Source organism: Hypomesus nipponensis, chromosome 18 (genome assembly GCF_054491055.1).
Source record: "Hypomesus nipponensis isolate SF chromosome 18, ASM5449105v1, whole genome shotgun sequence".
Lineage (NCBI taxonomy): Eukaryota > Metazoa > Chordata > Actinopteri > Osmeriformes > Osmeridae > Hypomesus > Hypomesus nipponensis.
Genome location: NC_140378.1, coordinates 14,009,325 through 14,037,146, shown reverse-complemented (window position 1 = coordinate 14,037,146; position 27,822 = coordinate 14,009,325). Strand labels below are relative to the sequence as shown.

Genomic DNA, 27,822 nt, shown 5'->3' with positions numbered 1-27,822 from the left:
AATGTTGTGTTTTATATGCTCGGGGAATGTATGTCGGATCACGGCTTTGTTATATCAGCACAACTGTTTTGTTCAAGTTACAATAATAATTTACTAATGACACACTTTAGTACCTTGAGTCTGTGTCTTTGTTATCTAATAAAGTCCAATAAAGATACTGCGAATACAAACTTTAAAGAGCTGATCTGATTGGTAAGATATGCTATTTGACTAGACTTTAAAACATTTAAAATTCTTCAATGTATAACAAGCCTGCAAGCTTTGTTTAGTACAATTTGAAAATGTTGACTTGAATCCCATGTCTAAGTAGCCTAGACTATTGGCTATTCAAAGTATAAATTCAATTTTCTTCATTCGCTTCAAGATGGTTCGTATTATGCTGACCAGAGGAGGGCGACAAAATATTGATTTTGAAAACTACAGATCCTGAGAAATTGAATCCATCAAGTGACTTCTCCGTAGGAAACGTTTACTAAGAAACATATAAGGTAGGCTACAGTCATACTAGATTCCCGTAAAAATGTAAATATAACTTAAACTACGTTGTGGCTGTTTTTTATGAAGCAAAGGTGGGTTTCTGTAGCAACCCACGGCTCCATTTGGCCTGTATACCTTGGTGTGCAGGACGGACTGAGAGACACATGTCTTCCAATCAATTAGGGTGATTTCAGGTAATGTGGGACACTTTTTGGTAGAGGCTCCAGTAGACTTACAAAATAACTGTTAACTCGCCCCAGCGGTGTTTCTGTAAACCGTTTTAGGGCTTAGGAACATTTTCATGTTAGAATGAAATGAGAATACACACTATTTTTGAAGCTACACACTTTCAAACATAACATCATCCCCTCTTTCACTCTGGCAGCATTTTCAGGTAACGCTAATGTGGGACAGCTTGTCTGGAAACGTGGGTCATCGTCTGTCAGCCTAGTCTGCTAATATTATTAATACTAATTAGTTTATATACAACAATGCTAGGTGTAAGGGTGTGGCAAGATTCATTTAGTTGTGGGGTTTGACTTATACAATAGGCATAAAGTGTAGCCGAACAGATGTAAACCTTAGTGATCTGCTGTCTATGTGCTAGCTAGTCCCGAATGCGTTAGCATTTCGTTGTACTAGTGGTCATGCTTACAAGTCTGAAGGCGATGGTTCGATGACAGTGAAATATGTTATTTAATTTTGAACTTAAGTGCAGTATAATGCATTGGTATTTAACATTTGACAACTGTCGAATTAAATTACTTTTATAGCATAAACGCAGCATTACTAGACGTCCCACTTTACCTGAAGAATGCTGTCCCACATTATCTGACATGATCAGGTAATGTGGGACAGTCACATAAAACGTTTTTTTTTCTTCTAACAAAGCATTATTTTACACATTTTTGTGTGTGTTTCAATCAGTGGTTAAACCCCTTCATTATGCTGCAATAATACTCATTGTAACTTAATTTAAATTCCTTTGCCAGCTTTATCATTAAGAAATTGAATGTCATATGCCTCTGAACTTTCAATAGTTTTTTTCTGTATAGTCCTATTGTCAAGTCAGATCACGCCTACTCTGATGTCAGACAAATAAAAACCACTACATAGTGACTAAAAGAGTTGTATTTATGAGTCAAGATCAGCTCTGGTGATGGGATGTCAGTTTTGCACATATTAAATCATCAAAATGCATAACTGTCCTACTTTACCTGATGTCCCACATTACCTGAACTCACCCTACATCCAAATTAATTGCTTCTGACACAGAAATAGTTGTCTACAAGTCTGTGAAAGATAGTAGCCTAACGAACCCCATAGCGACACATGGTTGTCACCTCAGCAGCACCTTTTTAGACTATCGCCTATAGTCACCTTTTTAGACTATCGCCTATAGTTCAATAAAACATTGTCCATGCCAAATTATTTTGAATGGGACGTTTAAGGGATAATTGGTCACACAATAGTTTGTTATAGGTTATTTGGGGTATTGATTGTAGTGAGGTTTGTCGTTTTGTTACTAATACTTTCAAATGATGAGTGCAGTCAGGGTTAATATAGGATTGCTATTTTATTATAATGTCAATTTTCTCTTAAAATTGATTTAGATTATCTGGAAATGCTTTAGTTTTTTTTTAAACAAAAGCATCTGTGAAGTCGGCCACATGAAATGACGTTGAACGTATGGATAGGCTGCTAATAGTAACACCACCTTCTGCGTTTGTAGAATGTCTTTAATCATGGCCTTAGTATTTTGTACACATATGCCAGGACAGGAGCTATAATATATGTGATCTAATGTTATATTAAATGATTCTATGAGGACACCCCCCCACCCTATAAATTCACAGATACCATGTTGAAGCAGCTTATTCTGAGGGTGATAAATCGCTATCATGTACATTTTATTCACATATGATCATGACCACATTTGTATGTTTAACCACACCTGCAAATGCTACAGCAACTGCACAGATGTCAAGCCGCATACATGAAACTGTAATCGTTGTACAGAAGCATATAGTGCTGTTTGCCTTCCTCCCTCTAGGAAGAGGGCATGAGTCATAGCAATGACTTAGTCCTGGACACCAGCAGGTGGGAGCCTCCCATCCACGCACTGAACCCTACATGTGGTAATGTTGAACAAATGTCACCTTTCAACTTCTCCTGAGCTGAGCTGAGTAGAGCAGAGGTGTTTTGGGCTTTCTGTCTCACTGCAGCCGAGTCCGTGGATGGCTGTCATTGTCTGTGATGTGACCTGGCTCCGTCTGTTACCATGTCCAAGGTTAGGAGGGTGTGAGCTGGGTGTCACACATGTTGTTGGCCTCAGGGTGTGGTGAAACAGTTTGGGGAGCGAGTATAAAAGAGATGTATGCTGCGATGGACCAAGTAGACTTGCAACTTGCAGCCTCGTTGGAAGTTCAAATGGAGTTTAGTTTATGCCATGGGGATATTGTAATGGAGAATCTTGCTTTAAGAAATGACATTACTGTCATTATTTCTGGGCAAAGAAAGATACAAACTATTTGTTCTATACACATTGTAGTTAATTTTGTGGAAGTACATACATTTACATAACGAGACAGCAATTAGTGAACAAGCCTATAAGTAACGAAGCATGTGCAGTGAGAAACATGAGCATGAACTACAACTCAAACACACTGTGCACAACACATCTTCTTGGGGAGGTCAGGGGGTGTTGCTGGGAAATGGAGTCTGCCTGTAATGTAGTGCAGGAGCTGTTAAATGGCCCCAGTACAGCAGCTGTGTCAATATATGTGAGTGACCAGTGTTCCTCTGGAGCCTCAGTGAGGTGCTGAGATACACGAGTCAGTGTGCCAACCACAGTGACGCCATGCCAGACCTCTTCCTCACTTCTTTCGCCCCTCACCTTGCACCCCTGGGTGTGCTAATCACCCCTTTTAAATAGGGACAGCAAATGAAAATCTGATTCTCCTGTTCTAAAACACCCTTTTGAATGAATGGAACCAGAGTGGTAATGTTGCTTCAGTCACATTCAATGTATTTCTATTCCATTTTCTTGACTCAATACAGTTTGGGTTGGTGCAGTATATTAGCTGTTGAGATCCCATTGTTATAATTCGGTAATTTACAGTTCCTATTTGAAGTTTTATTTGGCTTTTACAAACCCATATGTAATTCCACTTTTTAAGTTCTTGTTTCATTATTTTTTATATGATCTGCCACTCAGTATGTCTGATCTTTATTAGTTTCAGTCAGCAGCACTTGGCTCTGTGGTGCAATCTGCTGTTCTCTCTTTGATCTAATGATCCTTCTGTCATAGGGCAGGGAATGCAGTAATGCTGGGTTATTTTACTACCAGACCTGGTGCATCAGGAAAACCTGCATTAGCATCACCTGCCTGGAGGCATCAGCATATGATGCATCAGTTCATAGACTGAGGTTAGTAGAGGGGTACTGAGGTTAGGTAGAGGGGTACTGAGGTTAGGTAGAGGGGTACTGAGGTTAGGTAGAGGGGTACTGAGGTTAGGTAGAGGGGTACTGAGGTTAGTAGAGGGGTACTGAGGTTAGGTAGAGGGGTACTGAGGTTAGGTAGAGGGGTACTGAGGTTAGTAGAGGGGTACTGAGGTTAGGTAGAGGGGTACTGAGGTTAGGTAGAGGGGTACTGAGGTTAGTAGAGGGGTACTGAGGTTAGGTAGAGGGGTACTGAGGTTAGTAGAGGGGTACTGAGGTTAGGTAGAGGGGTACTGAGGTTAGGTAGAGGGGTACTGAGGTTAGGTAGAGGGGTACTGAGGTTAGGTAGAGGGGTACTGAGGTTAGGTAGAGGGGTACTGAGGTTAGGTAGAGGGGTACTGAGGTTAGGTAGAGGGGTACTGAGGTTAGGCAGAGGGATACTGAGGTTAAGCAGAGGGGTACTGAGGTTAGGTAGAGGGGTACTGAAGTTAGGTAGAGGGGTACTGAAGTTACGTAGAGGGCACTGAGGTTAGGTAGAGGGGTACTGAAGTTAGGGTTCTACGTTGCAGTAGTGCCCCTCGATTGTCTAGTGAGGTAAAAAGGTGCTTTTATGGACCTTGCTGATGTCATCATCACCCGGTGTGTGTGTGATGGGGCGGACTCTTCCCGTGTGGGCACCGGGGACAAAGTGCTCTTTATGTGGTGTGCCGAGCTCCAAGGCAGAAACATTGTTCAGCAGTAAAACATTCTGTAACCAAAACCACATGTTCCAGAGTGAAGGACAGACGGACTCAGACAGCCCTTCAGTCCACAAACAGCAGAGGGAGAGCTGTTGCCCTATCAGGGACTCAGAGGCTACTTGACTCCAGTGCCACACTCTTGTTCAACATTGTGCATTTTATATGTATCTGGAAACCCAAATGAAGAACAGATTGTCCCCCAACAATGGTTGAAGGAGACGGGCGAAGTAAAGAAGAAAAAAAACGAACGTTTGGCCCAACACATTTTAAGCACAATTGAACATGTCGCATACTGCTGAATGTTTTGACAAGTTAAAGATGTATTATTTTCTTAAACAGATGGTAAACGAAAAGCACTTTTGCCACCACAAGTTTTGATTATGAGCCATATTAAAGGCTTCCTAGACTATACTTGTTTTCAGATGCCTTACAATGTCTCAGTATTAGCTACTTAAAGTACATAACAATGTTACATTAAAAAAGCATATTTCACTAAGCAGATTGAAGATCTGGTTTATAGACATGGTTTGATGGACATGGTTTTTAAACTCTATTATTAAAATATATTTTTCAGGAAGCACTGACTTGCTCAAATGTAGGACAGCCAGGTTTCGGAGGTCTTCATGCAGGACTGTTCATGGTTGAAGCATGTGCAGGTAGCCAGGTGTCCTCTGGGATTGAGCCCAGGGTTTTCTGCTGAAGCATACGCCTCACTGGTTGACATCCACTGCTCTGCTTACTTCCCCTGTGTGCATTGGAGGTCAGAGGCAATTAAATGCTAATTTTCTTATTTAAATTTCTCGCCCTCTATTTCTTGGTTCCTCATCTTAAGTAGGAAGGATGTTTGCACTGATGTGGTACTATCTTGAATATTGCCTGGGTTGTATCAAGTGATGATATACTACATATTAATTTAATCTGTTACTGCCACTTGTTTCTCCACAAGTAGTGTAGGCTGTCTTTGAAATTTGGGCTGACAAGTTCACTATTGTCTGTTTATCATTAAAAGGTCATCAGAATGTTCATCAGAATTATCACCAGAGCTGCTGTTTGGCTACATAGGCTAACTGCCGCTGTCTTAACGACCAGCAACATAGGCTTTGTGGTGTTTTTCCTCATAAAAACCAACGTGCTGAGAGAAACCCACTCTGGATGAGCGCAGCTAATGGTTCACTGCTGTTGTTCCATGATGTGTCTCCATGCTTCAGTCAAATAAAGTTTTATGACAATTCCTCTCACTGAGTGAGGCTGGATGCACAATATGCAGATGTACAAGATGCTAAGTGTTCTCTAAAAGTGAGTCCCCCCCCACACGCCCAGGTCTCAAGATACTAGCTTTAAGCTCTGCCTGACTCTCCAGGAGGTCAGCCCTAATTAAAGGGACACCGTGCCACATTAGCCATGCATGGAGTTACAGTCAAGCAGGTAACAGAATTTAGATCAGGCTGGGCCTGGGGCGGTGTCTGAACCCTTGACCCCCCCCCCCCCTTCTTCTGCAACCCCCTTGTGTTTGCCTTACTTAGTTGTGCTGCTTGCGCTTGAACAGGGGACTAAACAGTTTCTCATTTCCTCCCCCACCCCTCCCTCCCTTTCGCCAAGCCCCTTTATCTCCCCCCACCCCCATAGTTACCACTTTCTCTGAGCTGAATCTAGTCCTGGTAGAACTCCAGTAGGTACCTCCACCCATACTAGTATGACCCCGCTAGGTGGAAAGGGTTACCTGCTTAGGAAAAGAATAGTGTGCAGTTGTGTACAGTGTTTGTAAATTCTATAAAGTCTTCTTTGGTCCTATCTGATGATTAAGACTGTATTGTACCAAATACGGATCTTGGGGAGGGGGTGTAGGGGAATTCACTAGTGTGAGTACAGTACATTGTTCACTAGTGTGAGCACAGTACGTTGTTCACTAGTGTGAGTACAGTACGTTGTTCACTAGTGTGAGTGCAGTACGTTGTTCAGTAGTGTGAGTACAGTAAGTTGTTCACTAGTGTGAGTACAGTACGTTGTTCACTAGTGTGAGTGCAGTACGTTGTTCACTAGTGTGAGTACAGTACGTTGTTCACTAGTGTGAGTACAGTAAGTTGTTCACTAGTGTGAGTACAGTACGTTGTTCACTAGTGTGAGTACAGTACGTTGTTCACTAGTGTGAGTACAATACGTTGTTCACTAGTGAGTACAGTACGTTGAGGCCAGTCACCATCTCACTGGAGCCAGGAGCAGGTCCTCTGTCTCCCTGCTCAAGAACACGTAGCCTGGAGTATCAGTGGGTGATAGGACTACACCTTTCCTGTTTGCTGAGTTTGTATAAGATCATGGTGGTGTGCTGAGGAGTTTGGCGTTAGTTTGGTACCATGAGCACAGAACTGTATGATAGACTACTAAGTAAACTCTCCCTGGCAAATCATTTCCCTCACTTTCTTCACATTAACTGGATTTGCAAACTGTTGGAGAAGAGAGTGATAACAACTTATTTGATGTGTGCAGTTCAGTGTCAGGGGCCATGTTTGTGTTATTTCAGATCCTCTGAGAGCCCAGTGCTTGGAGACCTCACAGGCTCCTCCTGATCCAATCTGCCATGGATGTCTCTGCTTAGGACCTTTCTCCATGCTCCAGGGATTGACAGGGCCGTCCAGGGGTTGGAAAGTCACTTGTCCAAATACAGCCTTGTTTAATTACAGGAGGGGGGATGCACGCCTATCACTGCACACAGATCCCCCATAGTCCACCACCCTGCTTTGGCTCTTAGTCCACATATTCCAATCCACCACCAGAAGAATCTCTATCCAAATAGACCTGGATTTGAGTCTCGTCTTCTCCTCGTCCGAAAGCCCTTAAGCGCCTTCCTCGTGTGTTCCCCTTCGCTTTGCCAGTGACATACCTCCCAATGGTTCTCTGTCCAACGTAAACATCGGGAGATCCTCTCATGCTATTACTTACACAGCGCCTCCCTCTTCTCCTCAACACCCCTCCGCTACCCCCACCACCCCAGCCCCACTTCCATATTCTGAATTGCCAATCCCAATCTAATTTATGGAATATTTTGGAGGTAACCGTAGACGACGGCGGCGGCGATAACATCTCCAGGCCTCCGTGACGGACAGGAACTCGGCAGCGCGCGGTTAATAACATAAACTGCTGAAAAAGGGGTCGGGCCGGTGCGTTGGCAGAGGAGCAGGCCGGAGGAAGAGAGGAATAGAGAAAAAGAGAGAGAAGAGAGAGAGCCGAGGCGACCCGGTGTTCGGTGGGGTGGGGGGTAATTGAGACCATGTGAGCCTCCCCCAGTGGAAGGATTAGAGAAGAAACGGAACTCTCTCAGCCCAGAGATCGCTTTCAATTAGATGCGCCCAGGGCAAAGGGACTAAAGATGGAGGGTGGGGGACCTGGCCCAAAAGACTGGAGGAGTGAAGAAAGGTGAAAGAGAAGAGGGGGCATGTCGCGTTCCCACTTCCCACCTCCTTCTCCCTTCTCTGGCCGTGCCAGTGCCAGGCTGCCCGGGTCATGTCTGAGTGGGGTTAATGAAAGTCAACGGGGCTGCCCTACCTGACAACCGCTCTACCACACTGACGGCCAGTGGGTGGAAGAAGCTGTCAGGCCAAAACCTATCCAATTAGAGAGCAGGCCTTATAAAGGCCTCTGTATGTTCTCAGAGGAGGACACAGGGGGGCAAGGGAGCTTTAAAGGCTAATGCATCCTTGCTTGTGTCAGAAGTGACTTCTCAAGACCAACTAAAACAGAATTGGAGATGGCACATTGGCGTTTGCCTTGCTTTCCGTGCCTGTTTTATCACGGGTTTTTCAATCTGAAAACCAAGAATAGAACTGACATGGTCTTGGTGCTCTGGAACATTTCACTGATGTCATTTGGAAATGCTAAAGGCAAGCAGCCCAATATACTGCAGTAATACCCAACTTCAACCCTCAGTACCAGCAATGAATCTGAATCAGCACAGCATCTCTTGACCTTTCCCTGGCCCTCTTCCCTCTGCTGCCTGTGTAATCTACCTAAACGGGTGGCCTTATTATTAGACTCCAGTAACTTTATTCTATTAATTTAACATCCATGTATTTGTCCTATAATAATATCATAGTGAATTATCTAAGAGATCTAAATCAGAAAGGTTACATGATTCATAAAGAAATATAAATTGGGTGTGATAATACCCCTACCCAAAGATTCAAGGCAGTTGGAACAACTTACCACCTCACTACACAGGAGAGTGGAGGTCCATAGAAGAAAATTAAAATGTGGCCTTGTTCAGTGATGCGTGGCCATTTAGTGGAAAAAAAAAACCTGGGTACAAATTCAATTATGTCTTGCCTGGCGAGTCACTGCAGTCTCTCTCAGCAACAGATCAATGCTTATAGTGTCTGACGTGGGTGATTGATATGTGTGGAACCCTCCTATGGATGTTGTAAACAGAGCTTCACAAAGAATCACTTCATCCCGCCCACCCCCATACAGGTCCAGAGGGCCAGCCTTTTGGATGTGCCATCACACGGACTCGTCCGATGTTTAGGTTTTTGTTGGAGCGCCCTTAATTGTTTAGACTTTACTGTTTATTTTTTTTCTCTGCAAAAAAAGTTTTAAAAATTACAGAAATTCCCCCGTTATGCTTTCAGCATCATTTAGCTTAAACCATGGGGTTTAGGCTGCTCATGCTCTGGACTCTGGTCCAGTTTAGTTGACGCAAATTGATTTATTTATAGATGTATTACCTCATTTGTTATGTCATAGCCCTTCCATATCCCCCATGTGGGGACATGTTGCAATCAAGAGACTGTATTTTTCATGATAACATTGGCTAGACATTTTTTAATAGTTGTATACCTTATACACTGCTCACCAGTGTAAACGGCAAAGGCACGCTACACGTTGCAGCACAATGAAATGTACGCTTTCAGTCACTAGGAATTCATGTGCTACATTTGTCAGTCCACATTTTTATATACTGTATGTATGTTCAAGTTACATCTGTTCCCTTCCCAAGCTAACTATGAGGAGCCAGAAGTTTGTAGTGTACTGGGTTAAAGGCCAGAGTCATTGCCAGCCCCAATGAGGTAATTATGTCTTTGTGTTTATAGAATGTTGACTCCCTACTCTGTCTCTCTCCTGCACTCCATCTTTCTGCCCCCCATCTCCCTCTCTACTTCCCTCCTTCCCTCAGTCACCCCCCATCTCCCTCTCTACTTCCCTCCTTCCCTCAGTCAACCCCCCCCCCTCATTCTCCCTCTCTGTTCGTAGCACCAGCCGTCTCCCTCTGGGAAGAGGTGCCTGAGATGTTGGCTTGGCCATACATCTCTGTCAAAATCTCTATGAATAAATTAACCTTTTAAAGATTAGTGTACCCTAATACCTCAGGGTTTTTTAAACAGAACAAACAGTGTGGAAAGGCTTTTCTTCCCTGCTTCTAGTCTCACCAAGGTGGTGAGCACAAGGTCTCCCGCTCTGTTGAGTGCACCGCCGCACTTATATACGCCAATGTATAAGGCTGTTAAAATGAAACAAAAAGTTATAACCTATTAAATTATAAATATGAATTTTGCATTATAAATCTAAACTGCTCAGTTATTTTAGTTATTCCCTAAACAATTGTATGTTTATGCAGTTATTTTTTCTGTCCATTTTAATGGACGCTTGAGCTTTTTTTTTGTAGATGGAATAAGGGTGGAGAGGGATACAAACAAGTACCATTTCAAATACATTATATAGTCAACAAAATTGACTATTGACATTGAAATTAAAAAGCTCTCTGTTCATCTCAGTATTTATGGCACACTTTCACATAATGGTCATTAAGTTTATTGAAGCTTCATTATTGACAAAACATTCCATGTAATTCTAAGACCCTCCCTTTTTACGATATCTTTGCCAATTACACAACTGCAAAGGAAATTTAAAAAACTTACTTTGATTCAACTTCATACTTGAAATATCTGTGGGGTTCTCAAGCGTGATTCCTTTATGGAAGAATCCATAGTGTCAACAAGAGAACATTTACAAAATGAGAAATTATCAATGATACAGCTGTTTTAATTGTATTTCAAAACCAAGCAAATTTAAATTGGTCTTAAATCTACAGCATCATTGGAGTCTACAGCATTGTTTTCAGTCCAGGAGTGAGGTTGCCAGCATCTCTAAAACAGAGGAACGTCATTGTGATTAAAATGTACGATGTATTTCTAAATTAACAGAAACCCAGAAAAGTTGCCCACTCTGTCATCTGGTTTTACATTTCTTAATAGCTCTATTTAACCTTATTTAGAGTTATAAACTGGACCATACACAAAACAACATACGCAGGGCCAGTTAGATATATGGTATTGACAGTGCATTTACATGAATAATTTGAGGCAAACCGGTCTGGGAAATACCTTTACATACTTATGCATACCATTTACAACATGAAAAGCTGGCAATTATTGGCAGCTTGACAAAGTATCAGAGATTCCCTGGCGAAAGAAGGCTACTTTGTTTGTTCATAAAAACGGGGGATTCAGATTTTATAGACAATTTAAACCTCTCAGTTGTACCAGTTTGAATTTGTTTCCTACAATCTGTTTCAACATAGCTCTGGGAGATGGTCCAGCTTTAAGACTGAGAGTAATTCTCGTTCCTTAAAAGAAATAAAACTCGTCAGGAAAGCAGAAAGCACTCTCTAGATTTATCCAGACTAATCCCAAAGACTGAGGTTATTTACATTTAAAACCTCACCTGGAGCTACTCTAAACAGCACAAAGACTTGTGAGTTTGTGACAACAAGCTCAGATAGTAGATGAAGGAGGTTCAGCTGACAGTAGAAGATGTCATTTTTGTTATTGTTTTACAAATGTGAAAGTGAATCTCTCTAGCTGGAAACCATCTTTTTCTTTAACTTTAACAACAGGTCTCTTGTTGGTGATTGGGCCAGGACTGTCCACCTTGGTTTTTCAAACAAATCAGGATAATTATGAAGAACAGGTTTTAGGTAGAAATTCCTAGTTGGAAAATAAACTGTTCATGACTGAGAGAATATGACATGTATTGGCTGTGTCACTGGTTTTGGGTTTCACTCTCAGGGCAGGCAGAGGCGTCTCCTGGACTTCCTGACTTCTAACTTGTGCCAACTTATGTACTGGACGTTTTTCCCCCTTTCAAATGTTTTTGGGGGGCTTAGGAGAAGAGGGGGGAAAGGTTCTCTCTCCCACTTGTCCCCCTGGTCCTGAGTCTCCCCTGTTCGACCTCATCGCTCAATCTTCGTTTGGCCCTGACATGTTGTAGCCAAGCACTCCCAAGCTTATTTATGTCTGCAAAGACAAGCTTGGCGAGGGGAGCTTCCACTAAAGGCCAATGGCTATTCCACTGATCCATGCCACAGCAGAGTGGCTCATTTGATTTGGTCAGGTGGAGGAAGCGGCAATGTTTTTAGTATGGCAAAACTCTCCGCACTGCTCTTACCATCCTGGGAAAATGTAAGCTTTGGAAAAATGCCCTTTTAGTGCTGATAAAAGGGTATGGTTTGACCTTTGCCTCTTATCCTTGATAGTGGACAACATGTGGCTCCATTGTATGGAAAGACATCCCCTAATGTCATCCAGCCAGACACTGGGTTGCTCTGTGCAATTATGAGAGCTGGCCCCCGGACAGGTCCTTGGTGCCCTTTAGATTTATGAGACGAGTTCCCATGTCTAATGGCGAAGTAGAAGTCATTAACCTGTCATAGTTCAGCAGCAGAGGTAAAGTCTGTCTCCCACACGGTGTCCCCGTTGCTCCCTGGGGCTGCAGAAGTTTAGTTTCAGCGCCTGTGTAACTGTAGCCTCTGCAGTGTTCACCAGAGCGGAGGGTTGAAGCTTGCCACGGTTATGTCGTGTCAGCGTATCAGACAGACACTCACTGCGTCTTTGTCGGACATCTTGAACAACGTTGCTGCGCGTTACACGTGGTTCATGGCCTTATAATATGTCCATAATCTGGATTCTTTGGTGCATGTGAGGAGGTGACGGCACAGGAGGTGACAGTGCATGCAGGTGGGATGAAGAGGCCAAGGTTTTCTTGCATATAGTTAGACATCACTGACTAAGACCCAGTGCTGAGGCACTTTCTCCTCTTTCTCAGTAGGAGGCTCCAGAGCCCACTGAATCCCTCTCTCTCTATTCACTGTGGTGACCATGCAGCTCGGCCGTCCTGTCGCGCTCAGCCCGGCCCAGCCCGGCCCAGCAGCAGCAGCAGCCCACATATGGAAATGCTTGATTTGATATAGTGTCATTTTACATTGCAGAAATGAGTGTATGTATTTCCCCTCCCGTTTCCCCTCCGTCCTTACCCACAGAGTCAGACATGTGATCCAGGGTTACTACCAGTATTAGAAATCAAAAACAGACTTCTTATTAAACCATTATCTACTGGCACAAGGACTTTGTAGATAGGAGGTATAGGCTATACTATTTATGGTCTTAGACCATAAGTTGCCCTCCTCTTTGCATGTTGGTTCACTGATAAGAGAGCTGGATGTATCTAATGTGTTGTACAGTAGAGCAGAGGAAGAGATAGTGCCCTCTTGGTTCTCCTCTGGGTCAGTGTACTGGCACAGTGCATACGACTGTTGAACATCATTGGTGTCCTAAGACAGTCAGTCTCTTGAGCATTTACAAAAAAGTCAAGATCAATATCAATTAAGATTTATTGCCATAAACGGCCTATAATGAGTTGTAATTGTGATCAATGTTATTGTGATCAGGTATTACATGTATTTTAGATGGATTGAAAATTGATTTTACCAGTCAAAAGTGGCAAAACAGAATACTGTGCATTTTGCTGTATTTTTGTGGGGTTTGGGGTGGAATAATGTAGCAGTTGGTTCTGGTTATTTGAAGTCTGAGAACAATGTTTCAGTCTTGTCATACATCAAACTAGATCCACATCCCTCCATACTACAAAATCGACACCCCAGACACCAGTCCTCTATGGCTGGGCTTTTACTAGCTTCTCTCCCTGCGTTCTCTCTGTGGGATGTGTTGGGGAGTGGAGCCGAAAAGCTGCGAACTACAAGGCTTTGACAGACTGTGAAAGGACTGATGTGTATTACTGTTCTCAGCTGTAAAAAAGCTGCAACCGGAGGGGCTGTTTGGGACGGATCCAGGACCCACTGAGCTCCGAGCCAGAGAGCACAAGAGAGAAGGAGGTCCACTGTTATGATGTTGGCCATCAAACCTTCAAAATAACAGTGCCAGTTGTGATTTCCTGACTATTGGAGAGATCTTTTTATTTTACATTGTAATAGAAAAATGCTGTGGAACTCGGTACTGAATCTTAGCAGCAGTAAACTGCACATGCAGCCCCACTGAATAAGCTTTGGTCTGACCGACAGCAGCCGGGCCCTGTGTGGAAAAAGCAGCACCTTCCAAGTGGTCAAACTGCTGCAGCTCTAAGCTTCTGTTCATTCCCCGCCCGCAGAGATTTAAGTAAGTTCAGGACAAACCAAACATAACAATGACAAGCCCAAGAAGCAGACCAACAAACTGAATACCCCACAGGGCTGAAAGCATATTTTTCAGATTCATAATTTATCTATCATTTTTTATTTAAGTTAACTTACTTAAATGGCTTGGTTCCATCATGATTAGACTGCATGGGTCTGCACATTATAAAAATGGATATCTAAATTGCCTTATTTATGCTTTCCTGGACTGACCGGAACAAACATTTGAAGTCGGTACTATTTAAAGGAAGCCATTTTTTATCCTGCCACACACCTTTTCTTAAAAAAAGATTTCCCTTCATAGTTAATCCTTTCTGAAGCCTGTGTCCACAGAGAGAATTTTCAGTGGAAGATGGGTGGAAAAGTGAACAGAACACCTATCTGTTCCCCTTACAAAGTGACCAGAGTCCCTCTTAACTGAACAAATGGACCTGTCTGTGTGCGAGAGAACAAAGCATTCTCACTTTCACACCCACACCACTGCAGTCCTGCTTCACTCCCAGCTCCAACCACCGCCCAAAGACCAGTAAAAACGTTGAAATGCTTCCTCCGCCCCAGAGTCTGCGCTAGTTCCCCTAATCTCTCTCTCCAGTTGAGACCTCGAGAGGCTGTCACCTTTCCTGTCACGCTCGGCTGCCTGCAGCCCATTGGCCGGCGGCAGATTTATTTCTCCCTGTCACGGCCAATAGCATGGCAGCGTGGCTCAGCCCACTGTTTAGTTACAGTGACAAACATGCTGATTAGAGAGGCCCCGATGATGGATGGCTCCTCGGCGGAGAGCAGCGAGAGTTTTTAGCGGGTCATAATGGGCCTGACACTGCACAGCCCTCTCTCTCTCCGTCCCCGTCCCCCTTCCAGACGCTGTGGCCCCGCCCACGCAGGTCACGCTCAAAAGGTCAAGAGTTAACGGGCAACCCTTTACACAGCCCGCCAAATCAAAATGACCCCTGTTTGGAGTCATATTTGTAGATACTCCATCATCATCATCATGGGTGCGACACCTCTATTCCCCTCTCTCTCTCTGGCCCTTCTCCTGTGACCGCCTCTCACCCTGGCCAAATCAGAGGGTACAGAACCCTGTTGGGTTATTTAAGCAGTGCATTCTCACATTTTTTGTGAGACACACACACACACACACACACACACACAAACTCACATTTGCCTTTTGCCTTTTCTCTCTACCTATCCAACCCACTCTTCTCTGTGTTGTATTGGATTCATTTATGCCAATTCAACAGAGAATGCAGCTTGTGGACTGTGTCAGGAGGTTCTGTATTGAGTCATGCTTGAGAAGCTTCCCCATTTGAAAATACTGTATACCAGTTAATCCCCTTTGAAGTCTACTGTATGTAGACCTTGCTTGGAAGCCTGTGGCACTAACACCACTGGGATGGTTTCTACGATTGAATATTCAGGCTGACCTTGGCAGGGTTTGAGTTTGTGTTGCTTCAGTCTCCCCGGCATACACCTCAGCTATTTATTGTGAAAGAAATACCGAAATGTTCAAGTTTGTTGTTTGAACAACTACTGTTTAAGATGCAGAGTGACACAGGAGAGACCATGGGTTTTCACGTTTTGGCGTCTATATAGTAGAAATTGGAATGAACCCCGTGCTTTTGAGTTTGAGTGACCAGATGTGTACCTGAACGGTGTCCTCCATGACTTTAAATATGCGGTCAGGCCGCTCCGTGGAGATTGTTCTGGTTTAGCCCAGTGGACCTAGGGTCCCAGGGGCCACAGCCTGCCCAGCACTTCAGGATGCTGGGCCCAGGAGGCAAACAGAGAGGGGGTGAGGGGCGCTGAGCGGGGCGGGGTGAGGGTGAGGAGGGGTGGGGGGACCAGCACCTCATTTGTATTCTTTTGGAAACAGATGCTTGGCTGCATTAATGACTTCTAACTGAAACATTTATAAAGTGTTATTAGATTCTAAATACCGGGGTTAAGAGCCGTGACCTTTGAGGTCTGAAGGTTGCCATCTCCTCCCTGCTCCCCCAGCAGAACCTCATCGCTCCCCCCTCTGTCCTGTTCCTCCATGTCCCTCTCTCTAGGTTTGGATGCTCTGGTTACATCACGGGGGTGCAGCTCCAAATTGGATGCAGAGTGAGAAGTTCACCAGTAGCCCAGGGCAGGGAATAGTTTTCCATTTACTTAAGAGGGAAAGGGGACGAGTAGGACATGCAGACAAAGGGGCGGAACACATTACAGGCTAAGTAATGAGTAATCAACAATGGTTCCTCCTGTGTGTGTGTGTGTGTGTGTGTGCGCGTGTGCGTGTGTGTGTGAGAGAGAGGGGGAGAGGAAAAAAAGGAGAGGGGAGAGTATAGGTTTGTGTGTGGTTGTGTCTGTGTGTGTGTCTGTCCATCCACCATGTAATGATTAAGGGAGCCAGGGTGGGGCCACAGATTGGGTCGATTGCGCTATGATCATTTGAGTGCAGTGAAGGATGGACTGAGTAAGAAGAAAGTTTTGTTTTCTTTGATATGATGCCTTCCAATGCCAGGTGTTCTGAGTAGATAAGACACACTGTCTGACATTCCTCTGCTGTAGATGTCAGAGTAAAAGTGAAGAGTGACTCTGTATGCCGTCAATAGACTAGTATGAGTCACCTCATTCATCTGCTTGTCCCTCTGCTGACTGTCTTGGTAGGAAAGACAGAGGGTCGGGAGAAATCCAGGAAATCCTGGGCTCAGATCCCAGTTTGTGTGTGTGTGTATACTGTATGTGTGTCTTAGTGTGTGTGTGTGTGAGCTCCAGGCCAGGCCTCTAGGAAAGGCCTTGGGGACACACACTCGCACAATCACACACAATGTACAGTATATCACATTTCGCAGTCTGCACTCCGAGAGTCAAACTCACACTAGTGTAGCACTTGTGGTTCTAATCACCAAATCATTCTCAGTATTAACGCTACGCCTTCCAAATGAATTGCACTCGCGTTGAATGAAAACCTCTTTGGATTGACTGGGCCTCGCCGGCAGTGACTATGATGACGTTGATTCTTTATTCATCTCATACCCACTCACGTTCTCTGGAATGATATCTGGACAAATGGATTGGCCGTTGGCTTGGTGAGTCTGTATGAAGGACAGGGTCCTTAAAGCACAGCAACCGTAATCTGGTGAGAGAGAAAGTGCTAAGCCACCATGAAATAGAGGTTGGAGTTTGGTGCTGGGCCCAGTTTGTCTTGTCACCCAGCCAAACCATCTGTATGGACCAGAGGGAACCTCAGACATTTACAGTGCAGCCGTACCACTCCACTCCATCTTCCACTAATGTTGTGACCGCTGGAACCCAATAAGCTCAATTGGAAGTTCAAGACCTGGAGGTTCAATGCTCTTGAAAAAAAAAAAAATCTTCTTCTGGAGAGCAGGGTCAGCACTCTTCAAGTCATCATCACTTAGAACGTTCTGTGAAGCAATGTGACAGACATTTTATACATTTTTTTTACTCGCTTATTGGTTCTTGTGTATCCAACATTTTTGCTTGTGATTTTGTGCTGGAAGGTATACTATTAGATACGTGACTAGACATAGTCCAGAGGCAGCTTGTTAAACTGGCCACCCATGCAATAAACACAGTAAATAAACCACATTTAAAACAAGCCTGTCTTCACTCCACCATTTTCTAGCAGCAACGATGCCCAGTCAGAGACGAAGTTGATAGTTCTTAATAGTGTCTGCCTCTGTTTAATAACGCCTCTGCAATAGTTTATTGGTCTGTTTGAGTCCGAGCTGAGGGCCGTTAAAGGTTCAGAATAGCCAATAAAAGTCATGCCAGCTCTAATTACGCCCCGGCCTTGTAATATGCAATATCTCAAATTTGGAATTGTCAACTGCACAATCAGTTGGTATAGTATCTAGGCTTACACCTTGGCTCCATATAGGAGTCATTAACTAATCCATTCAGTGACTTGTCAGCAACTCTTGAATGGCCTCATACCTACACAGATGATAGCCCCTGCTTTAGGCTTCATACCTCAGTGGTGTTCCATGCTCAGGCAGCTGAACTTTCTTCCACTTTAGCATTACACGCTTGGCTGTAGAATGATTAGCATAATTGCTTGTGTTCACATATGGCTCATATCGCGTTTAGAGCAGAAATGCATATCAAGGAGGACTGCGTAATTACCATAATTATAATTGAGGATGCAATTATTATTATTATTGCCTTATTAGTGTTGATTTTGTTTTGCACACTTCTCGTAGCTGTACTTCGAAAAGAAAAAAAACTGACAAAAAAAAGGAAGTGAACAAATTCAGCTCCTTAAAGCATTGGCCCTTCAGGCGTTAATTCTTCACCTTCTGTGACACTGCTTCCTCAGCCTCTTCCCCAAGGTTAACATATCTTTAATAAAAGTTAATAAGTGGAAATGCAGCGGGCTAAATCTGGCCAACGACCTCGGAGTAATCTGCTGCTTCGTGTTCATGGACGTGACTAAATTAGGCTTCTCACCGGACCCCTTTGCTTCCCTCCATAATTTCGGGGTGATGTTTTGGGAGCAAATTGCTTTCTTATGTGGTGTGCTCATTCCACTATCGGCCTTCTGTGATTTATCTGATCTGCTCTGCCTGGAAATGTGGCCCGGGCTCAGACGAGAGGGTTGGGTGAAAACACCCCAGATAAAGCCAGGCCTGTGGCTCCTTCTATAGTCAGTCTGTTGTTGGCCTTTAGACCAGCTCAGGGAGTTGGCACGTGTGTTCATTCCAGACTGAGAACCATTTGACGACTTCAGCTCTCTTTAATGAATCTCAATTAGCCTTATGGAGGTCGTTTGGACTGACCCATGACAGTGGACTGTGGGTCAGGATACAGGTCTCAAGCCTTTTAAAACTGATTGGAGATGTGCACTTTACAAAACATTAGATTCATATTTACTTACATTCCCTTTTTTTGGGATCCTGAAGTAAAATCAGGTGTTTGGATAACAGTGGTTATCTTCTCCACAAATCTCAAATGAAGACCATAGGTGTTCTCTATGAATGGAAAAATACTCCATAGTCCATTCCGTACTGTGGTACAAGGATTATTATAGCAGAATTTACAATATCAGAGACCACTTATGTTGTTCTAAGCTCAAGGTAATTTCCAGTCATTTAAGAGAACACAGTGGCATTCTGTATTGTATCCTGCCCATTTCCTTTTCTCAGATGCCTTCAGGGTCTAAAGGAGATGGTGCAGCACAGGTCTATTGGTGTGTGTGTGTGTGTGTGTGTGCGTGCGTGTGTGCGTGAGTGTGTGCGTGCATAATGGGTTTTTGTGCATTTCGTGTGCGTGTTTTGTTCGCCAGTTAGTACCAAGGATGTGACTTTGTCTGGTATTTGCACATGTGTGTATGTATATTTATGGGTGTGCATACCATGTGTGTGTGAGTGTGCGTGAGTGTGTGTATTTCTTGTGCACGTCCACGGCCCCAGGCTTTGTTTGCACTGGGTGACAATGGTCCTCCTTTATTCTCATCTCCCTCCCCATGTTTTGATTTCTACTTAAAGTTTTATGTCACTGCCCCCTCAAGGGTGCCATTACCTTGTATGCTAATAGAGCTATGCATATTCTATTAGTGCTGTCAGGCCAAGATAAGGGACACATTCAGCAAAGGAGCACTTAGGGGCCAATGAACTCAGCAAGGGGTCCCGCTGTTCCTGCATTATCAGTCATCTTCACGTCTGAATGAAGCTGGCTTATGTGCCTTCTTCCAAGCAATGACTCAGGAGCGTCCTCCATAATACTCAGTCACTGAGAAGCTGCCTGATTGCTATCGCACACACACACGCTTGCATGCACACGCACACACCCACACAGGAGCGCGTGCACGCACACACACTGCCATACCCACAGCCAACCACAAAGAATGCAGTGTAACATTAACATGCTCCCAGGCAACACTCCTTAATCCAGTCAGTTTGGATATGTTGACTATGTCTTCATTATCAGACGTCTTCTCTCTCACAACATGTATAGAGATGTAGTCATATGGTACATGGAATTAGATTACACATGGAAGTTTTCACTACCAGTGTCTTCTCTCTCTCTCTCTCTCTCTCTCTCTGTCTCTCTCTCTCTCTCTCTCTCTCTCTCTCTCTCTGTCTCTCTCTGTCTCTCTCTTTCTCTTTCTCTCTTTTTTCTGCTGTTTCTCAGTTCCCCCAATAAAGCAGCCACTCCAAATTGAAAAAGCATGCTGACTAGGAGTGCACACCTCATTTATAAGATTGAATTAAAAGCCAGTCATGCTCAGATGACATTTTCTAGACGGGAGGAGGCATGCAGACCATGTTCAGCTGCACACAATCATAATCCTGTCATGTGATTTGCTGTTTCTTTGTGGCGACACCTTTTTTCTGTCACCTGGTGCGACGTGTCAAATGCCACACCTTGGGCCCAAAACAAATGGTAATGTATGTGATCACTTTACAATTTTGTTTGTCGGAAATTAATATTAAATGGAATAATGAAAACGATCTAGGGGTAGTTATAGAAAGTACCATTTGAAGAAGTATTTTTCTGCGTTGTCGCAGTTCAACAGACACCTTATGACTGCCCCTCAGCTATCCCCTATGAGACGCTTTTAATGAAAAGATAAATCACACTGTAAGATAAAAAGACCGACGAATTATGCTCCATAAAAAAATCTCATTTTGTTTCTACCTTAAAACAGATGAACCTTTTATGGAAATGTGGAAGCGATTAGTTTAAGGGTCGTCTTTTAGAGTAATTCCCAAATGTAACTAGCAGGCCCTGTATTTATGAAGCCCATAGCAAAAGGGGTCTTAATGAGGCAATTAAGCGAAGGGGTCGACTGACTTTGATCTAAATGTGGTGATTTTTACAAAAACATTGTGCAGTGATAGATACTCATAACTCAGAGACCTTAATTGTGCTTAATTTGTTTGGAATAGGAATGTGCTTTCAATTAGAGCGTGGATTTCAACCCTTGTGTTTAAAAGAGGCTGTCAGGGAAAATTAAGAAGCAGTTTGCTTTCTCCGTTACTGTTTTTTATCACTGGGAGAGAGAGAGCCCAAAACAGAAGGCAGAGGGGTAATTAGGTCCCAAACATAGGCCCCTATAGGAGGAGCGAGGGAGGGACAGAGAGAGAAGAGAGAAGAATGAGTATGGGCAGAGGAGGGAAATGAAAAGCTATGGGCGGGCCTCAGTCTCACTCAGGTCTGGGGATCTGGCACAGCACTAGCGGTTTTACTGGCTGCCACTAGCACACGGTGTGGGAAGTGAGGTGCCTGACCTGGAAACAACTCTGAGGCTGGGGCTGGATACAGAAAGTCTTCCTGGATTCCTGCTTTCCATGGCTGCTTCTGGAAGTTTCTTTGAAATCTGTTAGAAAAAGAGACTCAACCTCTTCTACAAGCACTGTGAAAGATAGGAACCCTGGATGCATCCAATTCAATCAAGATAACCAATTGGTTATCAGATATATATATGTGTAGTGTCCAGGGGCAGAGGCCCGGGGGTTCTTAGTGGCCAGGTTATGTTGTTCAAAAACCTCTGTGTGTCTAATGTGTACAGTTCATCTGTACAGAGAAAAACTATGGCTTTTATGACTGACACCCTATCGCCAACAAGTGGCTCATGGTTACTGTAGAGATTCTTTCAGTTCCTCTCACTCAGTCACAGTTGTAGCCGTGTGTGTGTGTGTGTGAATAAGATGTTGAGAGCCTGACTGGAGCAGACAGGCAGATGCTCTCTCCCTGTCTCCTGAGGTCTTCCACTTCACGGGCCATTAGTGACGTCTCTTCCCATCATCCTACTGTCCATCACCCACACCACGGCGCCCCAGAGAGAGTCTCTCTCTCTCTCTCTCTCTGTCTCTCTCTCTCTCTCTCTGTCTCTCTCTCTGTCTCTCTGTCTCTCTCTCTGTCTCTCTCTCTGTCTCTCTCTCTGTCTCTCTCTCTCTCTCTGCTGTGTGGGCCATGTGTCGGGTGCAATCCTGAGTGATGTCTGATGCACCTCCTGTCACCATGCCTCTGTCCTCACTGCCAGAGGCATTTATTCACACATTCATCCTTCATCTATTACCTATCCATCTATATATACATTCATCCAACTATTCTAGTTGGATGTCTATTCTTGACAGATTAGGACATCTTACTTTCTGCGTTGTTCCTACGTCTCGCAGGAAACCGTAAATGAAGGACAAAGTCGTGAGGTGCATAGAACAGATGCACAAAATGAGTTTGTATTTTTATTTTTTTCATTAACGGATTAAAAACGGATTGTGCGACAGCACACGCACTGCAACAACACATTCACACCGCTTCAGGATGCATGCCAGCTCAGCAAAGCTCCTAAGCTGTTTCTTGTTCCTTTTCTTGCTTTGTTCATAGAAGTAAACCTGGCCTCCCAGAAAAAAAAAGACCTTTAATTAGCTTGAATAATAGCCAAGCATGTGTGGACTTAATCCCTTGGCCGAAGCTGTGGCGTTAATGGTTTCCTCGTCATTCACCAGCAGTGTAAGGAAGCATGGTCCTCTATTTGGCTTTGAAGGGGTATTCTCTCTCCCTGCACGTTCTCTCAACGCTCCCTGTGCCCTCCGAACCCTCAGCCGACCCACCTCCCGCTACAGCCCTCTCCTCTCATGCCTCTCTTTTGATTCAGCTGAGGGGAATTATGATGAAACCTCGTCTGGCATCAAGTCAGCCTTCTCCTCAGCGTCTCTAACGAGAGAACAAATTACTCACTTCCTTCATTCATATTAACTACAGTATGGCGGTGTTTTTTTTTTTCTTCTTCCCTCTCTCCGCCAACCTGACTTGGCTGTGTTTTAGAAAACTGTTGTTTTTAAAGAGTTCTCTAGTGCCTGAAATGGCACAGTATTGTAGCCCAGCTGTGTGGTAGCACAGTCAGTTCAGAAATGGGGGAATTAAAGTAATTCGGTAAAAACACACACACACACACACACACACACACACACACACACACACACACACACACACAGTATCCATGAGCCTTTGCCTACTGCTTGAGGATGTACTGTGGCAGTATTATTAGGTATTTGTGTAATTTTCACAGTTTTTATTTCAGGGTTTGATTCAGAGAGAACTGTGAGCAGAGTGTCTGAATTAAGATGGTGTATCAAGAAAGCCACATAACGACCGTAACAGAAACGGCATCAACACAACGCAATAGAATAAATGATATATTGCACCTGAATTCTCTAACACCCGCCCCACATCAGCAAGGGTGAGAAGCAAAGCAATAGAGAAAAACAAGCTGTGTCGAGGTAGGTGTTCAGAATGGGTCTCTGATGCAAATCAATAAGACGAATAGAGCCAGGCAATGCATTCTCATTGAGGTGGGACAGTTTGGGCTACCTGAGCATGACCCGCTCAATAGGGAGAATGAACCCCACTCCAACTCACCACTCCTGGACCAGAAGGTCTATTGGAGGATGGTCGCCCCAGCAGCCCCTCACCCCCACCACCCCCACCGTCCCGAGGGGCAGGCATGAATGGATTTGACATTCACAGACAATAAATTGCCCCTGACATCTCCACCATAGGTGAAAGTCATTCTCAAAGCATTTCTATGGACCAGTATAAATCTTTTAAATTATAAATCAATAAATAGTTAATACAATAATAGGAATCTTTATAAATATTTAAGTGGGTGGATAGAGAGAGTGGTGGTGGGAGAGGGGATCGGGTGGTCAATGCAGTCCCTATACATGCGTGTGCACACGCACATGCAGTGACACACTGCCAGTAGTATGCGTTTGTGTGTGTGAGCAGGTGTGTGTTTTTGTCAGTGACTGTGATTTGTATTTTTCCAAATGTACAATTCAAATGTATAAATGTTCACTCTGACAGTTTCTTTGATCCAGTTTCCTTTTTTACAAAAAAGTTTTCATTTTTTACAGAACAATTATTATATCATAGACGTATCTGAAGTACAGCAAGACACATTGAATACAAAACTCACATACGGGGTTACCCCAGCTTAAATATACATAATACCATATTTACATTGTGTACATAACTTTCACAGGATGCAGTGCACTGACAACAAAAATATGTTTTTTGCTCAGAGCAACATGTAAGCGCATTACAGAAATAGCATTTCAACAGACGAGAACACGTTCTCTTTCTTCTGCCTGTTTATCCTCCCATCCTCCCATCTCTCTGACAGGCATAATGTCTCCTGCTCTGCATTGGGAGTCAATTCTCTAAAAACTCTTGTGGTGCTCAATGTTGCGATCTCCCAGTGAATACCCTGTCTCTCTCTCTCTCTCTCTCTCTCTCTCTCTCTCTCTCTCTCTCTCTCTCTCTCTCTCTCTCTCTCTCTCTCTCTCTCTCTCTCTCTTATTCCATCTGCCTTGCTTGGAAATGACAGCAGTGACAGTCCAATTTCCCCGTAACGGATGGTTGCTATCACAGCCGCGTGCCGCTTTTCTGTTGACTTGTATTTGTACCTTCCCAGAGAGCCGAGACACTGTGTGGAGTTCCCCCAGAGCTGCCATCATCGCCACCTCATCTGCACCATCAGGGGACACATGGCGACAGTCGTTTATTTACCCCTGTCACCGCACCCTGTGTACTTATCAGGCAAATGATCCCCCATTTCCCCTCCCTCCTCTTCTCTCTCTTCCCTCGCTCACAGGCCCATGAAGCAGTTATTGATCTATATCTTCTATTGCTCTGCGGCTCCGCTTGTTGTTGTTCCTCGCCCTTCTCTCAGGATTGATATCTCCTCCTCTAAATGATCTTCCCTTCCCCTCACTGTTGGTATCCCCATCAACATCCATCCAACAGGTCATTAGATCCATCGAAGGGTAATGGTCATATTTTTCTTTTGCCTCACGCCATCCTCTCCCTCCCTCCCTCCCTCCCTCTTTTTTTTCTCTTCCATGCCTTCATCTACCTCTCTCTCTCACACTCTCAAGCACTCATACTATTCATTCATGTTTCATTGGCCCATACAGGCTCATTTCTCTCCTCTCCCTATGCTGCTCCTATCCGTGGTTCAAGGGGCCGCTCCCTCCTCCCCGGCTGTCAGCCGTGGAGGACGTCTCCATGTCGTTCATTACCCTCCTGTCCCCTCCTCCAATAATGAGCCAAGCTCTCATAATGAATCTAATTAGGAAAGGGGGGGGGGGGGGGGTTTGGGTCAGGAGTACCCCCCCCCTTGCACAAAGTTGACACCCACATTCCTTACAGACGTACAAGGCAATTAGAATTAGACGTATTCCACAACTTTGTCATAGCCAACTCTAACATCCTGAGAGCATGCCTGAAGATGACTAATGATGAGAGGGAGACACACGGCTCATTTTTTACATCACCCACCAACTGCCCCCCCTTCCCCCCCCCCCCCCACCAATACACCCCCCCCCACTAACGCCTGCTAAATGAACTTGCAAATCTGGCCCTTTTTGATGTATGGCTGTCATACACAGGGAATCTGCAGGCACTGCTTTGTCATTGACCAAAGACATTTGGCGGGGAGGAGCGGGTGTTTGGAAAGACTACGGTTGGAGTTCCATTCTATCCTGTACGGTTGGATTCACCACAGCAGTCTGACTGGAAGGTGCACCACTCTGCATGTACGCTGTCTGTCAACTACAATTAGGAACATTTACAGACTGGGGGTGCCAGGTCAGTATAATTGGCATTCTCAATGAAGGTACTATGGAGAGAAAGCAATCTGTAGCATGTTGACCCGCCATACCTGAGTTTAAATAGCTTTTCTGTTCGTGTGATTTACACATGACAAGGTATCTGCTTGGTTTCAAGCGAGGCAAATGTCTAACCCGGTTACAGTGTTGTGCTTGGCACATGACCCCCCCGGCCCCCCCTTCTGATGTCAAAGCCAAGCTGAGGTGTTCCCAGGGCCCCAGCAGGGCCCAGGTGGAGACTCTCAGTGACAGTGGGTGTAAGCGGCCCACACGGGACTTTTTTCAGCATGACGAAATGAGCTTCACCGTGGCTTGTAATCACACAGTACCTCTGGTGGTGCTAACTGCTATGGCGGCCCAGGTCCGTGCGGAGGGAACCTGGAGTCTGCTCACCCGGAGAACCCTATTGCCTTTGACACGCACATGATTCATGGAACCCAGAGATCGTGCTTGTCTCCTACCCGAGCCTCCCTTCATGGTCCTCGTACTGTACAAGCGTGGAACATGTCAAGGCCACAGGGTCAGGAAAGGCCCCACCCTGAGTGCCACACCTCGTCTGTGGATTCAGCTGTGGTTTTCCTGTTGTCCGCTAGCTGTCTCCTCGTTCTTCTCGGTCAGTGTAAATCATCTCCATGGTTACTTTTGGGAGTAACACATTAGTTGTTGTTGGCATCGTGGGCCGTATTAACCCTGGAGGGCTCTACTCCTACACACAACCACAGTGGATATAAATGCCACCAACTGCTCTCCAGAGGGAGGAGGTCAAACTGAGGTGGACTTCAGCTCTTGTTATGCACTAAGACTAAGATGTTGGGTAACCTTTTAGTGTACTGTATACTTTGTAGAGGGCCATGGTATCTTTAACTGTCAAGTATTTGGTGGATATTCAAGCGTTTTCACTAGCATGGTTTGATGTGGAAATGGTCAGGTCCTAGATGGCATATCAGCTCTTGTTCTGTGGAGATTTCAATGGATTACACCCCTAACCCCCTAATACACACAAAAAGGTATTATTCCCTCTAACCCCCAAATACTTCAGGTTTGTATAATGCGTTCGTTGTTTTTCTCTAGACTGGCTTAGTTCAATTGAACACATGAGTAGCTGGGTGGATCAAGGGGCATCACCTCCCATAAGGTGAGTATGTGGGTGTTGTTATTTGTATCAGAGAATGTGCGCCTGTCGGAGAGATTGCGTGTGTGCGTGTCAGAGTGTGTGTGAGTGTGTGGTAATGGAGGTCCCGCTTCCCTTATTATCAACCTAGCGAGAAAATGTACAAATTCCCAGTCAGCACTGTCGTTCTTCAAACTGCAGCCCAAGCACTGTACTGTAATGGGAGGGAACCTGTAAAAAAGTGTATTTTCAGCACATTTTAGGCAAAACATTCCCCTCTGCTTCCTCTGTCAGCTCTGTCAAAGCAGCCCGGCCGTCTGTCCTGGCGAGGCGGCCATTAGAGTCCTTAAGCAGAGAGGGAAAGGGAGAGAGTGTGTCCCAAACAAAGCAGTGGTTAATGTTTAAAGAGAAAATAATGGAAATGTGATGTCAGGATAACACAAAAAAGGATCAAAATGTGTTTTATTACAGGCAAATACAGTATATTGTTAAATAATACATTAGATGTGCATGTTTTACATCAGGTTACTCATTGTGAATATTAAATCATGTCCATGGACAGGATGTATATTAGCCTGGGAACACCAGAGGCTGGAAGAGGACGAGGAAACAAACAACCCAACAGCATGTTTTAATGGAATTGGGGAATGTTGGATAATGGAAGTGAATCTATGAATACATGGTTTTCTGGACAAAGGAAACATGACAGATTTGCTTACATGGACACGGTGATGTGTTACACATCCAAATGTTCTTTACCACTTTAAGGCTCACAGGTAGCTCATACTAGAAATTCCATCAATAAGAAATGCACTAAACTCAGTGAAAAAAGAAAGAAAGTTCACTACTAAGATGTTAAAATAAGTGTCTTAGTATTTCCAATACAAAAGCACAAATAAAAATACACTTCTTATTCAAAGTCTTATCCACCTTCATTGTGACCTTTGGCTTTCCTCCAGTATTCTGTTTTGCCCTACA

The 27,822-nt window shown here is 44.3% G+C and overlaps 1 long non-coding RNA gene across 2 annotated transcripts; it reads left to right on the top strand.

Annotated features, from left to right (window-relative positions):
• The first annotated feature begins 130 nt into the window (after positions 1-130).
• LOC146252285 (uncharacterized) lies at positions 131-27,721 on the top strand. Of its 2 annotated transcripts, none has more exons than XR_014732146.1 (5): positions 131-488; positions 24,719-24,890; positions 25,515-25,645; positions 26,805-26,868; positions 27,407-27,721. It is a non-coding gene; the product is annotated as an uncharacterized LOC146252285 (long non-coding RNA). The 2 variants fall into 2 exon arrangements; XR_014732145.1 differs by having other exon boundaries at positions 25,515-25,713.
• The last annotated feature ends 101 nt before the right edge of the window (positions 27,722-27,822 follow it).